Below are 20,695 nucleotides of genomic sequence, written 5' to 3' on the forward strand. Positions count from 1 at the left end.
CTTTCCTTTCCTTTCCTTTCCTTTCCTTTCCTTTCCTTTCCTTTCCTCTTTTCTTGTCTTTCTTTCACCAATGATGAGCCTACTTTGACATACCATAATCACACAAAGTCCATAATTTACCTTGTAGTTCACTCTTGCTGTTGTACATTCTATGGACAAACATACAGTGATTTTTATACATCATTGTAATATACAGAATATTTTCATTGACCTAAAAGTCCTCTCTGCCCTACCTGTTCATGTCCTCTCCTCCCCACAAACCTTCCTGGCAACCACTGATCTTTTTATTGTCTTTATTATTTTGCCTTTTCCAGAATTCTATACAGTTGGAATCATACAATATATAGCCTTTCAAGACTGGTTTATTTCAGTTAGTAATATATATTTAATGTTCCTCCATGTCTTTTCATGGCTTCATAGGTCATTTCTTCTTAGTGCTGCATAATATTTTATTGTCTGGCTATACTACAGTTTACTAATCATTCACTTACTGAAAGACATCTTGGTTGCTTCTGAGTTTGGGCAATTATGAATAAAGCTGCCTTAAACATCCACATACAGGTTTTTGTGTGGACATAAATTTCCAACTTCTTCTAATAAATAATACAGAGCATGATTGCTGGATTGTATGGTAAGAGTATATTTAATTTTTAAAAAACTGGCAAACTACCTTCCAAGGGTTATTTTGCATTTTCACCAGCAATGTGTTAGAATTTCTCTTGCTCCATATCCTCATCAGCATTTGGATTTGCCAATGTTCCAGATTTTGGCCATTATTATAGGCATGTAGTGGTATTTTTTTGTTTTAATTCTATTTCCCTGATGATAGATGATGTGGAGCATCTTTTAATATGTTTATTTGTTACCCATTTTGAGTTAATTTTTGTGAAGGGTGTAAGGTCCATATTAAATTTATCATTTTGCATAAGAATGTCCATTTGTTTCAGCAATATTAGTTGAAGATAATATTTTTGCTTCATTATATTGCCTGTGCTCCTCTGTCAAAGACCAGTTGACTATATTTATGTGTGACCTGTTTTCTGTTTCACTGTTCTATTTGTTTATTCTTTTTCCAATTCCACATTTCCTTGATTACTGCAGCATAAATGTTGAAATTGAGTAGCATCAATCCTCAACTTTATTCTTCAATATTGTGTTAGCTATTCTGTATCTTTCACCATTCCATATGGACCTTAGAATAGTCTGTCAATATACATAAAATAACTTGCTGGAGTTTGACAGGGATTGCACTGAATCTATAAATCAAATTGGGAAGAGATGACATCTTGACAATATTGAATCTGTCTATCCATGAGCATGGAATATCTCTCCATTTATTTAGTTCTTTGATTTCATTCATCAAAGTTTTGTAATCTTCTTCATATATATATATCTTATACATACTTAGTTAGATTTATACCTAAGTATTTCAGTTTTGGAGGTGCTATAGTATATGATGTTATATTTTTAATTTCAGTTTCTACTTGTTTACTGTTAATATATTGGAAAACAATTAACCTTTGTATATTAATCTTTTATCCTGCAACCTTGCTTTTATCACTTATTAGTTCTAGTTTTTTTGTTGAGTCTTTCAGATTTTCTATATAAACAATTATATCATCTGTGAACAAAGAGAGTTTTATATTCTCCTCCCGATTCTGTATGCATTTAATTCCTTCTTTTACCTTATTGAATTAGTGAGAAATTCCAGTACAATGTTGAAAAGGAGTGGTGAGAGGGGATATCCTTGTCTTGTACCTGATCTTAATGGAAATGCTTTTAGTTTCTCACCATTAAGTATGATGTCAACTGTAAGTTTTTTTATAGTCTTTATGAATTTGTAAAGTTCCCCAATATTCTTAGTTTATTGACAGTTTTTATCATGAAAGCGTGCTGGATTCTGTCAAATGCTTTTCTTCATCTATTGATATGATAATGTACTTTTTTTCTTTTTTTAACTTGTTGATATAATGGATTAAATTAATTATTTTAAAAATGTTAACCAGCTTTGTATTTTTAGGATAAATTGTACTTGGTTGTGATGTATGAAAATGTGTATTCTGTTTCTGTTGCATGAAGTAGTTTAGAAGTCAGTTATATTCAGTTGACAGATGGTTTTGACGTCAATAATATTGCAATACCTTTATATGATAATTGGCAACTCTACTAATTATGATGAGCATTTTTTAAAATGTTTTATTTATTTTTGAGAGAGAGACAGAGTGAGGGTAGGGGAGGGGCAGAGAGAGAGAGGGAGACACAGAATCTGAAGCAGGCTCCAAGCTCTGAGCTGTCAGCACAGAGCCAGATGTGAGGCTCGAACTTATGAATAGCAAGATTATGACCTGAGCCAAAGTCTGACACTTAACCAACTGAGCCACCCAGGTACCCCTGATGAGCATTTTATGATCTATATAACTGTGAAATCACTATTTTATACACTTGAAATTAATATAATATTGTATGTCAACTATATTCCAATAAAAATAGGTGAAGGGGATTAGGAGGTACAAATATGCAGTCAAAAAATAAATGAGTCACAGGGATGAAAAGTACAGCATAAAGAATATAGTCAATAATATTGTAATAACTTTGTGTGATGACAGATGGTAACTACACTTATTGTGGTGAGCACCGTGTAATGTATAGACTTGTCCAGTCACTATGTTGTGCACCTGAAACTAATATAAACATTGTATGTCAACTATACTTCAATATAAAGTAAATATAATAAATATAATTTTTTAAAAAAATAAATGTAAAATAATTATGTAAAAAGAATAAGAAAAATAAAAGGTTTTTTTGCCTTTACTTATTCCTTATTCATTGGTCTTCCTGTCTTTATGTAGATTTTGGTTTCTGACCTATATTTTCCTTTTCATCTTTAAAAACTTCTTTTTAACATTTCTTGCAAAGCAGATTTGCTGGCAGAAAATTCCCTTAATTTTTCTTTGTCTGGAAAAAAATATTTATTTTTCCTTCATTTTTGAAGTATAATTTTTCAGGGTATAGAATTCTAGGTTACTGTTTTATTCCCTCAACACTTTAAATATTTCACTTCACTCTGTTCTTGCTTGCATAGTTACTGAGAACTCTGATATAATTCTTACCTTAGTTCCTCTACAGGTAAGGTATTTTCCCCCATGGCTTCTTTTAGGAATTTTTTTCATTTTGTTTTTTTATTTTGAATAAAATAATTTGTAATTTGAAGATGATATGTCTTAGTTATTTTGGCATTTATCTGTAATTTGAAGATGATATGTCTTAGTTATTTTGGCATTTATCCTGGTTGGCGTTCTCTGAGATTCCTGAATTTTCAATTTGATGTCTGAAATTAATTTGTGGAAATTATCAGTTATATTGTATCAAATATTTCTTCCGTTTCTTTTCTCTTCCTGGTATTACTATTATATGTATATACCTTTTTGTTGTTGGCTCACTCTTTTTGGATATTTTGTTCTGGTTTCTTCAGTGTCTGTTATCTTTGCCTTTCATTTTCTGAGGATTCTATTCCTATATCCTTTAGCTCAGATATTCTTCCCTCAGCCATGTTCCACCTATCAATAAGCCCATCAAAACCATTTTTCATTTCTCTTACAGTGTTTTTGACCTTTAGCTTTCTTTTTTATTATTTCTTACTATTTCCATATGTCTGCTTACATTTGCTATCTATTCTTGAAAGCAATCTTCTTTATCCATTAAAGCCTCAGCATATTAATCCTAATTGTTTTCATCTTGCAGTCTGATAATTCCTGTATGTTTGGTTCTGACACTTGTTCCATCTCTTCAAATTGTATTTTTTGCTTTTTGGTATGCCTTATAATTTTTTTTCTTGATAGCTGAACATGATGTAGTGATAAAAAGGAACTGCTATAAAGAGGCCTTTAATAACGTGGTTATGAGTTACCAGGAGAAGGGAAGTTTTCTATGATTATGTCCCAGTATTTTAGTAAGCCTCTTACTCTGCCTCTGGACTGTAAACTTTGTGTTTCTTATGTGTTTTTCCCCCACTCCTCTCTCCTCTGAGGTGAAGCAAGATGGCTAAAGTCATCATGGCTAGAAAGGTATTTCCCCTTTCTAGCTCAGTTAGGCACTGATAATACCTCAGCAGGTTAAGCTGTAGTAAACTAGGTTCCCTGAACATGGTCTTGTTAAGAAGAACAGAGTGCTCTTGGGACACCTGGGTGGCTCAGTAGGTTAAACGTCACACTTCAGCTCAGGTCATGATCTCACAGTTCATGAGATTGAGCCCCCTGTTGGGCTCTGTGCTGATAACTCAGAGACTGGAGCCTGCTTTGGATTCTGTGTCTCCCTCTCTCTCTGCCCCTTCCTCTGCTCATACTCTGTCTCTCTCACTCTCTCAAAATTAAATAAATGTTGAAAAAAAATTTTAAAAAGAAGAAGAAGAACAGAGTGCTCTAATATATTTCAGAATGATTCCTTTCCTCTCTCCATGCCCATAGTCTGAATGGATTTATCTGATATTTGTGGGAATCTGATAGAGCTCTGGAGGTGTATCTCACAGTATTCTGGGGGCCTCCTATGACTTGGTACCCCTGGATTTTTTTTTTACTGTTAGAGTTGTCCACACTGGGCCTCCAGTAATTTGTTAATTGCAGTTCATGTTTTCCTACCACAGTGCTGGTTTCCTCAGTGGTTTCTGCTCCTGAGTCTCTGCTGCAGTAAGCTATGACTCCCTGTGTTTGCTTGTGTTTCCAATCTTGGGAGCAGCAGTTTGCCCTGTATCCTCCCATCTCTAATGGATTCAAAAGTGTTTGCTTTTTCAGTCTGTTCAGTTTTTGGCTTGGTGTTAGAACTGGGTGACAACTTCCAAACTGTTTACTGCTTACATGGGGAACTAGGGACTGGAATTCCATTCATGTAATTTTGTTTCTTCATTTGCTTGGTGTGTGTGTGTATATGTGTGTGTATATATATATATATATATATATATATATATATATATATATATACATATTTCATTTACTTCTGTTTATAATATTATATATCATATATGTGTGTATGTATGTATGTATGTATTTATTTATTTCAAATAACATTTGGAGTCCTCAGTTGTTTTCTTTTTTCAGAAGGGTTCTGTATTCTCTCCACTTGAGCAATTAGAGAGACTGGCAGTCCAAGATCACTTCATTCCAATTTCCAAAACTGAGTCACTTTGAAGTATACTTCACTTTCTGCAAATGCTTATATATATCGTGTTTAGCCTTACTCTTACTGCTGGTGTCCCAGTTTCATGCATGTTTCAAAAATTTCTACTCAGCTTCTCAGTCTTTCAATTATTCATTCTAGATTTGGCAACTAACTACCTCTTTGGTAAGAAGGGCTTCAAATGCTAGCTCTCTTCCTTCATTCCTTTCTCTTCAGATATTAGTTTGATATTTTCTAAGTGATTTGTTAGCTTTCTGATATTAAATATTTAAGATTATTTTTAACAGGTTTTATCCAGACAGTGTAGATGTCCTCAGCAGGAAGGTTTATTCAATAACCTAGTTCAGAATATTGCCCCTCATCACTGGATCTTATTCATTTTTATACACTGGTAGTAAACCATAGCCAGCAGAAAAGAGGTGCTCAATAAATATTTTTTTCTGAATAATTACAAATAGCATTAATATTTAGCACATTTATTGTGGACAATTATTTCTTTCAGAGAAATGGAAGCAAACTTGTAAGTTTTTTCATGTTTCAATATGACTACCTTTTTGTGTTTTTATTAATATGTTAATGCTGTTTTAAGTTTTCTTTGAGATAAACATGTAAGACAAAATATTAGTCTTAGCTTCCAGTTGTGCCATGTCCCTGCCCCTGTTCAGTTTTAGCTGCACAAAATCTGTCGAGAACATGCTCAACTTTATCTACTATAAGTCTAACAAAACCTCTACCTAGGAGCGTAATAGGATTTCTTTCTACTGGTAAATAATTCTACTGGGAATAAAAATAATTCATTGCTCTATGCCAAATGTATATTATGGGGCTTTAATTGGCCAGGAAGCACCAGATTTCATCCTCCTGACTTCATCCCTTCAATGTATACAGAGGGCCTATCTCAATGCCTCTATACAATGCATGGTCAGTTGGGTAGTATGTATTCTCTTATTATGTCATTTATCTTCCCAATTCAGACTACTTTCTTCTAACTTCCCCTAACAAGAACTGGTGTTGTGTGTCATATGGACCCAGAGGTGGTTTGTGAAGTCTTCTCCTAAAAGAGTTTCTTCTTTTCTGGTCCTTTTGAATGGCTCACTTGATTGTGGCTTCTTCTTCGGCAAGAGATCCCTACATATCATCTCTGAGATTTGATTGTTCTCAGAGATATCCTATCACTTTATGCATTCATTCGGCCATTCATTCAATGGATATATAGTTTTTTAATGTTTATTTTTATTTTTGAGAGAGAGACAGACAGAGTGTGAGCAGGGGAGGGGCAGAGAGAGGGAGACACAGAATCCAAAGCGAGCTCCAGGCTCTGAGCTGTCCACACAGAGCCCGATGCAGGGCTCCAACTCACAAACCACAAGATCATGACCTGAGATCAAAGTCGGATGCTGAACTGACTAAGCCACCCAGGTGCCCCAATGGATGTCTATTGAGTATAACCTATTTGCTAGGCACTAGGAATATAGAGATGAAAAAATAAAAGCAGACATTTTGCTCGGGTAGTGGGAAATGAAATGTAACAGTGAGAGCTTCTATTGAACTCTATGAACTCTACATATGAATATGTGTAAAATAAGCCAGCACATTGATGCTATCCCCCTCCCTTTTAAACAGTATGGATTCAATATATTAAACAGGACCAGTATTTATTTGTTAAGCAACAGCCACTATTTCTTTCATAAATAAAACAAAAATTCTAACAACTCAAATCCCCACATCAGCTCAGTTCATTATTCCTTTATTTTTTAAAAAAAAAATTTTTTTTTCAACGTTTATTTATTTTTGGGACAGAGAGAGACAGAGCATGAACGGGGGAGGGGCGGAGAGAGAGGGAGACACAGAATCTGAAACAGGCTCCAGGCTCTGAGCCATCAGCCCAGAGCCCGATGCGGGGCTCGAACTCACAGACCGCGAGATCGTGACCTGGCTGAAGTCGGACGCTTAACCGACTGCGCCACCCAGGCGCCCCAATTATTCCTTTAAATCATAATGCTTGAGGGACACTCACTAAGCATCTGTCACATTTTCCTTTGAGTATGACTTATACAGTTGTTTCAAAATTCATCCCATTTCCTAATGCCTAATTAAAGCTCAGAAACTCTTCCAACTCTTTTTTTTTTTTTTTTTTTTTTTTTTTTTTTTTTGACAAAATTCTTGTAGGTAAACTCAAAATCTGTATCTCTGGCATCTTTGTAGTTCACTGCATGTGCTATACCCAATGCTCAACCATTAAGACTCCGGTCTCTTATGCATTCCATATATAACACAGCAGTCCATATACACTTGTGGGTGCTTACAGGATGTCTCATAATTGACTTACCTTTTCATATTAGCTATTTTCATCAAAAGTTTTTCTCATATTCAAAGTTGCCATAATAAGAAGGGAGTTCTTGATTCCATGATATATGGTTTATCTATAAAATCTCTGGATACTATCACTAAACTTGATTGATTGATTGATTGCCAGTTTTAGCCCTTTAACTCTCCTCTGTCCTTATGTACAGGAGAGTGTCATTATTCCTAACAGGTCACAGAAAACCTGGTCTGCCATCCTTTTTGCTTCATTGGGAGGAAATTCTCAAGGCTTATACGTGAATGCTGGAGACTAATAGGAACATTGGGACCACTAAATGAACTCAAAGAAACTATTACCTGAATATATATGAAAAAGTATTTCAAAAACATGTCTAGGAATGTTAGAGCTCTATCTACTTACTAAATTGGTGTTATAGAACAATGGCAATCATACCTATTTTATTTCAGTCTTATTATATGTCAGATACTGTGCTAAGTGTTTTTACAAGATTCCTATTATGTAATCCTTACGAAAATCTTATCAAGCAGGTGCTATTACAGATGAATAAACTGGAAACTGAATTTTACAAATGCTAAGGAACTTGCAGAAAGTCATGTTGTTACTGAAAGAACATGTAAATCCTTAACACACATGTGGGAACCCCCTGCTGTAAACGAGGGGTCTGTGGAACTTTTTCTGTAAAGGACCAGATAGGAACTATTTTAGGTTTTGTAGGCCACATTGTCTCTGCAACAACTAACCAACTGTTCACAATATACTGTAAAAGCAGCCAAAGATAATACGTAAAAAGATAGGTATGCCTATGTTTCAATAAAACTTTATTTACAAAAACAAGTGACTGACCAAATTTTTCAGGACTGGTCAGACTTGGACCATAGGCTGCAGTGTGTAAATCTCTAACACATGATACTGTATAGCTTGATTTAAAATTATTTCCATGTATGACTAAATTTTATTTCAGAATATAGGGAAATTAAATGGAAGATTTTTTGAGGTATTCACCCCAATATATAACTTCACCAAAAAGAATCAATTTCCACTGGATCATTTTTCTTCAAAATGGGTTAAATTGCAAAACCTTTTCACGATAAATCTTACATAGTTTATCATAACAAAACACTCTTCTATATTTAGCCTCTTTTCTGCCAAGGAGTTCAATCTCTGTTAAAACATCATCTCATTAATCCTGCCTACGATCCTGTGAGGGAGGGAGATGACAAGTATTAAGAAATGTTCAGAGTCTTTTAGATTCAATTCAAATCTTGAAAGAAGCTGAGTGACAAGTGCTTGCTGCCCTCACAGTTACCCAGTATCCTTAAAATATGAACTTTGACTCTTTCAAAGGCATGCCAGGTACTTCTGGGAAAAGGATCCAGCATTAGGAAATCCATTTACCTATACTGTCCTTATTTGGGGCTATATCTCCCACAAGGATTTGGTTTCCATAGAATTTTCGTCACTTCTTGTGTTACCAAGATGCTCTGCCCTACAAACCAGCTGTTCTCATTCTTCTGACTAGTGATTGTATTTCAGTAGTGGAAAAAGTAACCACAAAAGTAAAATATTTGGGGTATTTATTTCATAACTATCTATCATTCATCTACATTCATTATATATATTTGTTGTATATATTTACCACTGCATAGTAGTAATGTAGTATCTGGTAGTAATTTATGTATAAAATAAGGCAAGAAGTTTTATCCTTTAGGTCATAAGTGCTAATCATCATAATATAAGATTAAAAGATGTTCAAATTAAAACATAATCTTCCTCAATTCCTATTTCATCAGGCCATGCCCCTGTGCCACCATTTATAAGGGATTCATACTATCCTTATCAAATCCAGCTATGTTGACCTATCCTTTGAACCTTGAAGCAACTCAGACCTGTACCACTAACTCCATTTCTCAGACTCCCTGCTTTATGTCTCTATACAGTTTAAGCAAACTGTCTAATACCTCTATCGATTATTCTTGTGTTCATGGAAATACATGTCTGATCATGTAACTCTTTCTATCAAGAATTCCTGTCTCATTTTTTCCCACTATTTTATGTTCCTCCATTTATTAAGAATACTGCTTCAAGCTCCTTTTCTTTAGGAAGTCGTTCATGATCAAAGCAACTCAAGGGAGGGATCCATTTATTTTAAAAACAGTTGTGGATGGGGGCACCTGGGTGGCGCAGTCGGTTGGGCGTCCGACTTCAGCCAGGTCACGATCTCGCGGTCCGTGAGTTCGAGCCCCGCGTCAGGCTCTAGGCTGATGGCTCAGAGCCTGGAGCCTGTTTCTGATTCTGTGTCTCCCTCTCTCTCTGCTCCTCCCCCGTTCATGCTCTGTCTCTCTCTGTCCCAAAAATAAATAAACGTTGAAAAAAAAATTAAAAAAAAAATAAAAACAGTTGTGGATGGGGCACCTGGGTGTCTCAGTCAGTTAAGTGTCCAACTCTTGATTTCGGCTCAGGTCATGGTCTCGGGGTAGTGAGATCAAGCCCTGCATCAGGCTCTGTGTTGAGCATGGAGCCTTCTTGGGATTGTCTCTCTTGCTTGCTTGCTCTTGCTGTCTCTCTCTCTGTCTTTGCTTCTCTCTCTCTCTCTCTCTCTCTCTCTCAAATAAATAAATAAATAAACATTTTAAAAATAAATAAATATAATAGTTATGGAATGCCCGTTATATACAGCGCAATGCCAGAGACTGAGGCTTATTTTGACAAATTATTACCTCCCTAAAGGAGTATAAAGTATAAATATCACTATGTTGTGTGCTCAAAACTAACATTATGTGTCACTATGCTTTATTAAATCATAAATAAATAGATATTTTTAAAAACCCATAACTTCAAAAAAAAGTATAAATAGATAAAGGAGTATACTATATGTCTCAGGGTAGATATAACACAGTGTGCAAACACATACATGCACACACAAGAGTAACACAAAGTAGAAAATTTATATTGTTAAAAACAATGTACTATGAAAAGATGTATGAAGGAGACATCATTAAAATCTAGATTTTGATAACATTTCCAAAGATACATAGAAAGCATGCAAATAAACCTAAAAGAATTAGGAAGATTAGCTACAAAGAAGAAGACAGTGTAATTAGAAAGTTGGAAGAACCAGATAGGTATGTTTCCTAGAAGCAAGAAGAATGGTTTACTCAACATTTTTATATGTTGCATATCAATTGTTTTGAGAACTACGAGATTATTATGACTCTTAGAAAAGGAATTTTTTGTAATAGGATGTGAAGAGAACCAAGGTCCAGGGTTCCTAATGAGTATATAGCAAAGAGTAGAAGCACCCGATACAAATTACAATATTATTTTTTCCATTCTTTCAACAAATGTTATGAATGTATATGAAGTACATAGCATAATATTAGGGATGATAGGATGGTGTATAAAATGAATCATAGATGAACCCTGACTTTGAGTAACTTAATAAAAAAACATGAATGCCCAACAGTGCATCAGGGACTGAGCTAGGCATTGGGGATTCAGTGGAGAACATGGCTTTTTCTTCAATCATATATTCATTCATTCAAAAACATTACTAAGTGCTAGAAATGGAAGATACAAGATACAAAACCTGATCCTTATTTCAGTGAAGTTTACATTCTCATAACATAGCAGGCAAGATTCAACGCAACTACTGGAATTATAATACCGTGTAGAAAGTGTGATGGGGCATAATAGAAAAAACAATTTAATTTTGAAAAGAATGGTAAGTTTTAAAAATTACCTTTGGAGTTTAAAAATCATGAAAAAGAGCATGTGTATAATTATGGGAATATGAGAGAATTATTGAAGGACTTAGTTTTATTTATTTATTTTTAAGATTAAATGACCTAAGCACATTTGTAAACTCTGAGAATGGATCCAGAGGACAGACCACAGATGAAAAGAATGAAAATATAAGTAAAGCAATGAATTCCTTAATCTACATTATCTAACACTGATATGATCAGCTTTGAATGTATATGTTTATAGTTAAAGTAATTAATAAAATATGGTTCTATTGGTATAGTAGTGAAAAGATACATTTTAGACTTACTTATTATGCTTTGATAGCTTTCTACCACATTTTATATACCAAATTTGGATGTTTAATATTTTTAATGAGTGGGAATTTTGAGCCATCACATGGGGGCACTGTCTCCCAGACAACAGTCTAGTGTCAATAGTGTCACCATTTTCATCTTTACAACAGTGCTTATGTAATTATTTGAAAAATTTATACAGTTTATTCTTTTATAAATATGAATTTATAAGGGATAACTCAAAGTAATGATGTGAGTATAAAGAGTAATTCTTACAAATTTAATAAAATTGATTTACACAGATAGAAATCAGACAGAACAATTAGCTTCAATTAGAAACTCTCCAAAATTAGGTTCATTAATTGAATATTAAATTATAAGGAATAAGGACATTTTAAAACATCTACAAAATATTTGAAGTAGATGATTGGTTTATATTTAAAAGGCAGGTGCTTGGGGAACTTTCTAATAACTTTTTATCTTTTAGGGTAGAGTCTTACCTCTACATGTAAATTTTCTCCTTTATATATTGAATATTTGTAAATGTGTTCAAAATGTATTTTGTGTCAACTGAAAGGATTGCTCTTATTGTATATTAATTGCTGTTTCCAAAACTAATAGTCCAAGGAATGCTATTCCTTCAGGTTGCAAATAAGTGTACCATAAAATTGTTCTATATTCAGTTAAGTTCAGAGACTGTGGGTTATTTTGAGTTAAAAGGGATTTTTAGTACAAGACTGCTCAGGACTTTTGCTATGCAAATGTTCATTTTTGTTCTCCAAGAAGAGGGTATGATAAACAATTTTCCTCAAATTAATTTGACCACAGAGTCATTTTTTTCACAAAGCACCTATTAACATCCACCAGACCTAATGTTCTGCAAAACGTGGCTGAGAAAGTGCTCTGTAGTCAACAGAAAACAAACTCTTAAGATTTAGAGATGGAGGTGAACCTAGAGGCCATCCTTTATAACTTCCATGCAGAAAATTATTTCAATAGCATCTCTGACAAATGGTCTTCCAGATTTGGTGTTAAGGCTCTATTTCATGGTACCACATTCTATGTCAATCCTATCTATTCTTAATAAGTTCTTCCATTTATTAAACCCACATATGACTCATTGGTCCTCACTCTGTTTGCTCTTTCTTCTACATGACAATTCTTCAAATATTTGAAGACAGTTTACATGTCCCCTACTAGATCTTTTCTTCTAGGTAAGAAAACTTCGTTCTTACAAATTTACAACATATAAAGGAGTTATTAGATTCCCTCATTATATCAACTGTCTTTTCGGGTGTGTACTACAGTTGGACAAGTAAACATGATTGTTCAACTTTTCCCACTTAAGTTTCGCCAGTAATTTTGTTAATTCTTATCTGATCCATGTTATTTTTTATAGAAGCATATTGTTGGCTGCTGTCAAGTCGACTTATGGTTAAGGAAATTACAACTATAGCCAAACAAGATTTCTCTGTCTAAACTTACACAGTTAACTATTTGCAGTTAAGTTTTGTGAGTACTCCTTTCTCATTGTAATCAAGAGAATCCTATATTCTAGTTGCCTTAAAGTACAACTTTCTATCCCTTTGCCATGATCAAATTATTCATGAACTGCAAAAAGACAGGCATATATTTCTATATCTAAAACAGCTGATTCTTGGTGACAGATAGTTGTTCACCAACTTTATACTTGTAAAACAAAACAAAATACATATATGCATAGATATATGTATTTTTGTGTATATATGTATACATATGTATATTTTGTACTTTAAAAAAGAAGTGAAGAAATAAATAAGCAAGGAGATTCCTATAGTGAAAACTTAACTTCTAAAATTTAATTTGGTTTTCTCTTTCCCTCTTGCCCCCACCTAAAAATAAGAAGTCTGATTTTTAATTCAGTATAGGAGAACAATAGTCAGAGTTACTGATGGAAGCACTAGAGTGTTATCTTATTTCTAAGACTGAAGGGGAAACAAAACAGAACAAAACAAAAACAACATTTACTTTGGATAAGGGCCAACATATTTGCAAAAGCTACAAAGTTTTGCTCAGCAATGAATGAATCACTGAATAATTATTTCTTGTATGTCCTTATAAATCCTCCTTTTGGAAAAAAAAGAGAGAGAGAGAGAAAAGAGTTAATGAGATTGTGGTGTTTCAGGAGTAGTGCAAAAACAATGTAGGTAAACGTGTGGAGAAATTAGTTCTGAAGTGTAGGATAATTGTAGAGGGCCCTGGGCAAAAAACAAAACATAGATGTGCAGGAGTCATAGCACATCTTGTCTTCACTTGTCTTTGTTAGTGCAAGTGAAAAGGTTAATGCCGTTCAGTTCCATCAACACAGAGTGAGGAACTGTGGCACCTTTGAATTCTAAAGTTACCCACAGTGCAACTGATTTAATTCCTGTGAGAATGGTACTATTTACAAGTTTGCTCAGGAATATGAATGCCAATTAACCATGTGCTCCTGTTCCTGTACAATCTCTCTCTCTCCCTCTCTCTCTCTCTCAAAAAAAAAATTTTGTTACAGAGAAATTGTTTTGAAAATCATTATTACATGGGAAGATTCACTGTTATTTGAAGTTAACCCTTGATTGAAAGAAAAATTCTCAAATGCATGCTGGCCCAAAGCATTAAATCTTCTCTAGGCTCAAGATCATCAAATAGTACATTATCACCCATCTTTAAAATCTAAAATTTCGGATAATCTGACATTTTTGGGTTTCTGCCCCAATATATTGTGGCTAATGATTGCATTTCTAGCTTTCAATATTCAGATACAACTTGCCACTTTTAAATATCAAAATACCAATATGTTTATGCATGTGCAATGCTACTCTAGACATTCAGCCACCAGGCAACAGCTTTATTCATCCTTCTTGTTTCAGCTTCATCTCCCTACGCCCTTCCCCTTTGTTGAACATCAGCCACTCCATTTTCAAAACACCTCCCCACATACACTCCCAGTCCATTGTTACTCTTTAGTTCCTCCTACTACCATCCTCCTCATCCTCATTTTGCTTCTCTTCTCACATTCAATTAAAGCCTGAGTGCTGATTTGGGGAGAAAAGTCCCTGACGCACAGAGGGATGAAGGGAGGAACCACACCAGGAATTAGATGGAGAACACAGTCATCCTCTACCTAGATTGATAGTTGTGAAATATAAACTACCACAGATCAAAGCCAGAGACAATGGACCTGAACGCTCCACTAATGATGTTCAACAAGGTTTGGACATGGCTAAAGCTGGACCTAAGCAACATCAGCATGATCACTCTGAAGGCGTCACTCAGTGGAAGGGACTGATGCAAAGGGAGCAGCATGTTCAGTATTCGCTAAAACTTTCCAGTGCAGTGATAGTATATCTTTACCACATATTCTCATAGCTTTGTATTGTTCCTTGAGGCTTTGTAATATATCACACATTTTAAGTTAGAACTTATATAAGCATTTAGTTTCATTGGTGTTTTAAATTTTATACACTTCTAAAATTCAAGTATTCACTCTGGCATTTCAGTTTTAACATCAGTACAAAGAAGAAATACCTCAGTGTTCTCATTTGCTTTGGTTTTGCACCCATTAATACTGAGAATGTGATTTGGTCTCTTTATTCACAATAAATTTCGTATTGATTTCCATTATTCTCATTATAACAGCCATCTGACTGACCACCACATTCTGGTGTCTTTTATCTTTCTTACTGATCTTTAATTCACCAAACAATGTTTTGATTCTTCTTTCCCACCTCTTTAAACAGGTCATTCTGTTTTTGTCCACTGGTTTCCTGCAATCGTCAGCCAGAATTCAAGCTTATATTGGAACATAAAGTCTACACACCCGTATTACTCTGTTTGAAGTAATGTATAACAAATGCAGCATGATTTATTAGGTCTCTTTGCGGGGAAGGGCTGTGATGCCCAGAATATAGTTTTTTTTTCTGTAGTATATGAAGACTCTTACAAAAGTAAAGTATTTACATACTAATGAAGAAAAAATAGAGACAACATCACTGGGATCTGTCTATGAGCAAGTTTTCCCTACTTTCTTCATATTAAACATGTACTTCATGTTTAATATGTAGACAGAGGCCATAGAGGTGACTGAACACATATAGCAGATCGCACACCCAGTTGGGCAATTCACCTACATACCTCACACCTCACCTTAGACCCACATTAGTGTCATTTATTCAGTGGAGTAACAAAGTCGGGTGATGCATGTCTAAACTAGGAAATAACAAACATGGCTAAGATCATTGTTAAGGTAATGGGGATTATCTTTCCTATTATCAATGACATAAATGAAGTGAATGGACATTTAAAGACTGATATCACCCCAAGAATTCTCAGTATCACTGACTACCTACTTGCTTAATGCTAATTATATGTCATTTTGATTTTTCTGTTAATTGAATTTCTTTCTAAAATAAAAAAAATATATAGGGGTTTGTTTAATGTAACAGATATTTTCTTGAATGACAAGGGAGAAAACATGTCCTAGAAAGGCAGTATTCCAAATGACTTAGGGTATTTACACAAGAATGCCATTATATAACTTAGCTTAGATGTACTCTTCAACAAAGGTCTTATAATTTTTTTTTTCTGAGTGAATTAATCAACTGTAGCACTAAGATTGCAACCTGGAGGAAATCTCAACAGAACATTTTATAGTAGACATATGTATGTGTACTTGTGGATGAGAAAGAGAAAAGGCTTGAGAGAGATATTAAGTGTCATTAGTGTGTTATTTGCTTTTGGAAACAAGGCAGAAAGATGAAGACTAGCGGATGCACTTTTCAGGCCCTGGGGTAACAGCCTCTACCTCTTGTCCACCTTCAATGGTGACCTCACCAGAATCATCTTGATACTCGATCCCTTTTTCTTGAACCCTGCTGGTTCATGGTGTCTTTAAACTTCCTCCCAGCTCTCTGGACTATAGATGATGCAATTAAAAACAACAACAAAATTTATGTGAAAGGGAGGATTGAAGTAGGATGGGGAAAACACTAGAGGAGCAGGGACTGTGGGGAGGTCACTTTGTCACACTTTCTCTGTAATTTTCAAATGTAATCTGTTTGCCCTATAATTTGAGAAGGCGGAAAATCCCCACTAGGGTTACAATGTGTACTTTCTAACAAGAACTCCGATTCAAGTGTTATTGAGAAATTTTGAAAGCCTCTTGCTACTTTAACAACATAGGAAGAGATACTGACTAGGCTTTTAGGGATAGTGTCTTAGAGACTCAGGGGGGAAATCGAAGAGAAAAAATAAAATAAAATAAAGCTTGGACCTTTATTCCGATAGGGAACATTATATCATTATAAAAAGAATTTAAAAGTCACTTTGGATTCTTTCTTTCAATTGAATTATTACTATTCCAGTGAATATTGGATCCCCATTATTCACGTGTTAACACTCATTATTGTAGTTGTCAGGCAGTAAGGTTCTAGAGCCATCTTTTTGGATTGAAATACTCGCAACACTGCCCTTTAGCCATGTAGCCTGGGACCACTTACATACCTCTCCGGATCTCAGTGTTCTCATCTGTATAATGGAGATAATAATAGCTCTTACCTCTTAGGTCTATTATGAGGATTATATAAGTTAACACCTATTAAGAGCTTAGAATAGGGCCTGTCATAAAGTACTCAATAAATGTTCATTACATTTCTTCCATTCATAGATAATGAATAATTCAAAGATAATAAATATATTATCTTTCCATGAGATGGGCACAGAATACATGTTGGTACCATACTGCTATCTTCAACATACAACTCTAAGCTTCACTTAATATTTGGACAGAGAAGAATGATAGGACAGTAGGAATACTTATTTTGTAAGTATATTTTGACTGTTAAATATATAATCCTTTTCTTCTAGATTATGTCAACATTTTGAACCTTTCTTTGCAAGGTTCTAGTACATTGTTGAGGATATTGTTCCATAGAAAGTCACATTTGTATTGATTCTGAGCATATGGCCTAACTCTCATAGATAAGCGTAGTCCTTTTATCAAGTACCAAAGTTTAAGAGACTGGCATCTCAGACTTAACACCTATATGAATCCTCATTAACATAACTCAAGAAAATACAGGGAGAACAGAAGCAGATCATGCAGAGGATGTCATGGAAGGACGGAGTCACATCAATTCTGGAAGAATACAAAGGATAAAAGTTTTTTTTAAAGCTATCAGGTGTGCTTGAAGAAAGGCTGACAGACTCAGGGCAACCAGGAAGGAGAAGTAAAGATGAGCAGTGAACAAGCTTTAATAAAGAATTCTTAATCTAGGCCCTTACAATTCTAAAACATTCAATTTGCTAGCATGTGAAGTAACACAGATGTTAATTATAGATTTTAAAGACTTTGCCAGCAGCAACAATGTATAATTATTAATAGATACCTCATCCCCTGCCAAAATCTATACAGGTGGTCAAAGGACAATGTAAAACTAGGACAAACAAAAATACCGTACTCTGAACCAGTCTTTTACTTAAACCAAGCTTCTTGGGGCACCCGGGTGGCTCAGTTGGTTAAGCGTCTGACTTTAGCTCAGGTCATGATCTCACGGCTTATGGGTTCGAGCCCTGTGTCGGGCTGTGTGCTGACAGCTCAGAACCTGGAGCCTGCTTCAGATTCTGTGTCTCCCTGTCTGACCCTCCCCTGCTCGTGCTCTGTCTCTCTCTCAAAAATGACTAAACATTTAACAAAAAAAACCCAGCTTCTTGAAAGAGTAATGAATAGTCGTTGGATTTCCTTTTATATTTTCATTTACACCTCCTACTGCACTGCGACATCTGCCCCCCCTCCCCCCATTGAAACTTCTTATTCTGAGGTCACATGATTGCTTCATTGCAAAATGAAGTCAATGATCTGTTTTTCTTTTTGGTCATATTTATTAAAGTTTTCTACCACATTCAACACAGTTAATCTTGAAAACTCCATTACCTTATTTCCTTAACAGTTCTTTTTCTTGTTTTCCAACATTTCTGGCATCTTCTGACCATTTACTTTCTGGTTTCTCCATGGATTCTATGCTTCCTGATACAGAGACACACTGGTCTTCTCCCTCTACATCCTTTCCCTGAGTAATCTCATCCGCTTGGATGGCACTTCCCTTACACACTGAGGACCTCAGTTATAAACTAGGGGTCAGCAAACTATATCCTATAGGCTACATTTGGCTTGCCACTGTTTTTGTAAGTATTTTACAAAAGCCATTTCCTATAGCTGCTGTCCTGCCACAAAGGCAGATTTGAACAGTTGCAATCAAGAACATATGGCCCTCAAAACTGAAAATACTGTTTGTCCCTTTACAAACTTAAACAAGCAAACAGCCAGTATGTGATCTAGTCCTTAATGAAATTTTTAGTCTATCTAATTATGTGAAGGAAATATACACTTTGATGTACTGAAATTACCTAATCCAGATGTTTATATCTCTTCCTCTTTACTTTTTCTCTTATTGAGAAATCTAGAAGACATTCTAGACTGCACTTTCTTTCACCTCACATTACACTGATCACTGAGCTCTGATTAATACTTATCTTATTATTAATACATACTTATCTTCTATTTGTGGGAAAGCCCAGTGTCTGTACTGGGGAATGGAACTTTGCTGTGGTGGGACAAAATCCCACAGCAAATACAATAAGATTAATGCCTAAATTAGGATATCAACTGCCTTGGAGAGTAAAGAAAACCTTTGCAGAAGAAGTGACATCTGAAATAAATTTTAAAAGATGAGAAAGCATTTGTCAGTGAGTGTGATACATTTTAGGCAAGAAAGTAGCCTAAGAAGCCTAAAATTAAAGGAAGAGCAACATATTTTCGGGAAATGGCAAGCATTCTGTAAGGTTGGAACAAGGGTTAAATGGGATATGTGTAAATATGTAGACTGAAAAGGACATAAGCCCAGATATCAAAGTTGTTGTTGTTTTTTTTAATTCCCTGTGTAGGTAATTAAACTTCAATATAAAAATAATAAAAAGTCTAATTTTCAAACAAAAGAGAAACATGATTGGCATTTATAAAAAAAAATTTGTAATAACAGGTTAGATGGTAAGCATGTAACCCAGTAAGGAAAAATCCTTGTTACTGACAAAATTTAGGAGTCCATTGCAGTAATCTATTAAGAGGGATTACTTGTTTAAATTAAGTCAGTGTCAGTAGGAGCAGATAGAAGGAGTCAGATTCAAGAAATAATTCTGAGATGAATCTATAGGACTTGTGGTCAACTAAGCTGAAAATGGGTAGGAGCTGAAGAAGTGTTAGATGGGTAGAGGGCAAATCAGTCAGGTCTAGCAAAGCTGACAGAGCAGGGAATGGTGCTATTAACCTGTCATCCAAGAAATTCACCTTCCACAAAAGGAAGAAAAGATTTCAGTGGGCAAGAGAATGAGCTTGTTTTGTTCTATGTTAAACCTGAAATGCCTACAAGACAATCAAGATGACCTATAAAAATGTCCAGGAAACAATTAAAAATACTAGAGTGAAGAATAAGGAAACACACCTACAGCCTGAGAAACATTTTTTAATAGTTTAATATTTTATTAAGTTTTTTATTTTTATTAAAAAAATTGTTAAAATATAATTTATTGTCAAGTTGGCTAACAGAGTGTATACGGTGTGTTCTTGGTTTTGGAGGTAGATGATTCCTGTGGTTCTTTGCTTACATGCAACACCCGTGCTCATCCCAACCAGTGCCCTCCTCAATGTCCATCACCCATTTTTCCCTCTCCCCTTCCCCATCAACCCTCAGTTTGTTCTCTGTATTGGTCTCAGTTTGTCTCTTATGGTTTGCCTCCCTCTCTGTATGAAATTATTTTTTTCCCCTTCCCTTCCCCCATGGTCGTCTGTCAACCTGAGAAATATTAGACAACAAATTTGAAGACAAACTTATACAACCACTAGATTGTCCCTGTTTCTGAAAAGATAACTTAAGTATTTATTTTTTGAGATAAAGCATATACTCCTAACAGATCCTGTGTCAAAATGCTAAGCTGTTGTAAGTGTAAATATCAAATGTTGAGTCACACCAATATGTTATCTTGAATTATTTTACTGATAGACTTTAGTTACTTAGAGAAAGCTTTAAAAACACAGGATCTAGGACACAGAGCATGACATATAAAGAAAGAAGTCAGAAACATGAGGCAC

General features: G+C 34.9%; 1 long non-coding RNA gene across 3 annotated transcripts in view; it reads left to right on the plus strand.

The window, feature by feature from the left end:
* Positions 1-20,695, plus strand: part of LOC121039089 (uncharacterized) — a 100,059-nt gene that overhangs the window by 55,370 nt on the left and 23,994 nt on the right. For 2 of the 3 annotated variants that reach the window (XR_005794618.1, XR_005794619.1), the window contains exons 3-5: positions 12,932-13,044; positions 15,294-15,392; positions 17,219-17,374. This is a non-coding gene — a long non-coding RNA (uncharacterized LOC121039089). The remainder of the gene's footprint in view (positions 1-12,931; positions 13,045-15,293; positions 15,393-17,218; positions 17,375-20,695) is intronic. The other variant, XR_005794617.1, reaches the window with a different exon arrangement.

This window comes from Herpailurus yagouaroundi, unplaced genomic scaffold (genome assembly GCF_014898765.1).
Source record: "Herpailurus yagouaroundi ecotype Mexico unplaced genomic scaffold, PumYag 166, whole genome shotgun sequence".
NCBI lineage: Eukaryota > Metazoa > Chordata > Mammalia > Carnivora > Felidae > Herpailurus > Herpailurus yagouaroundi.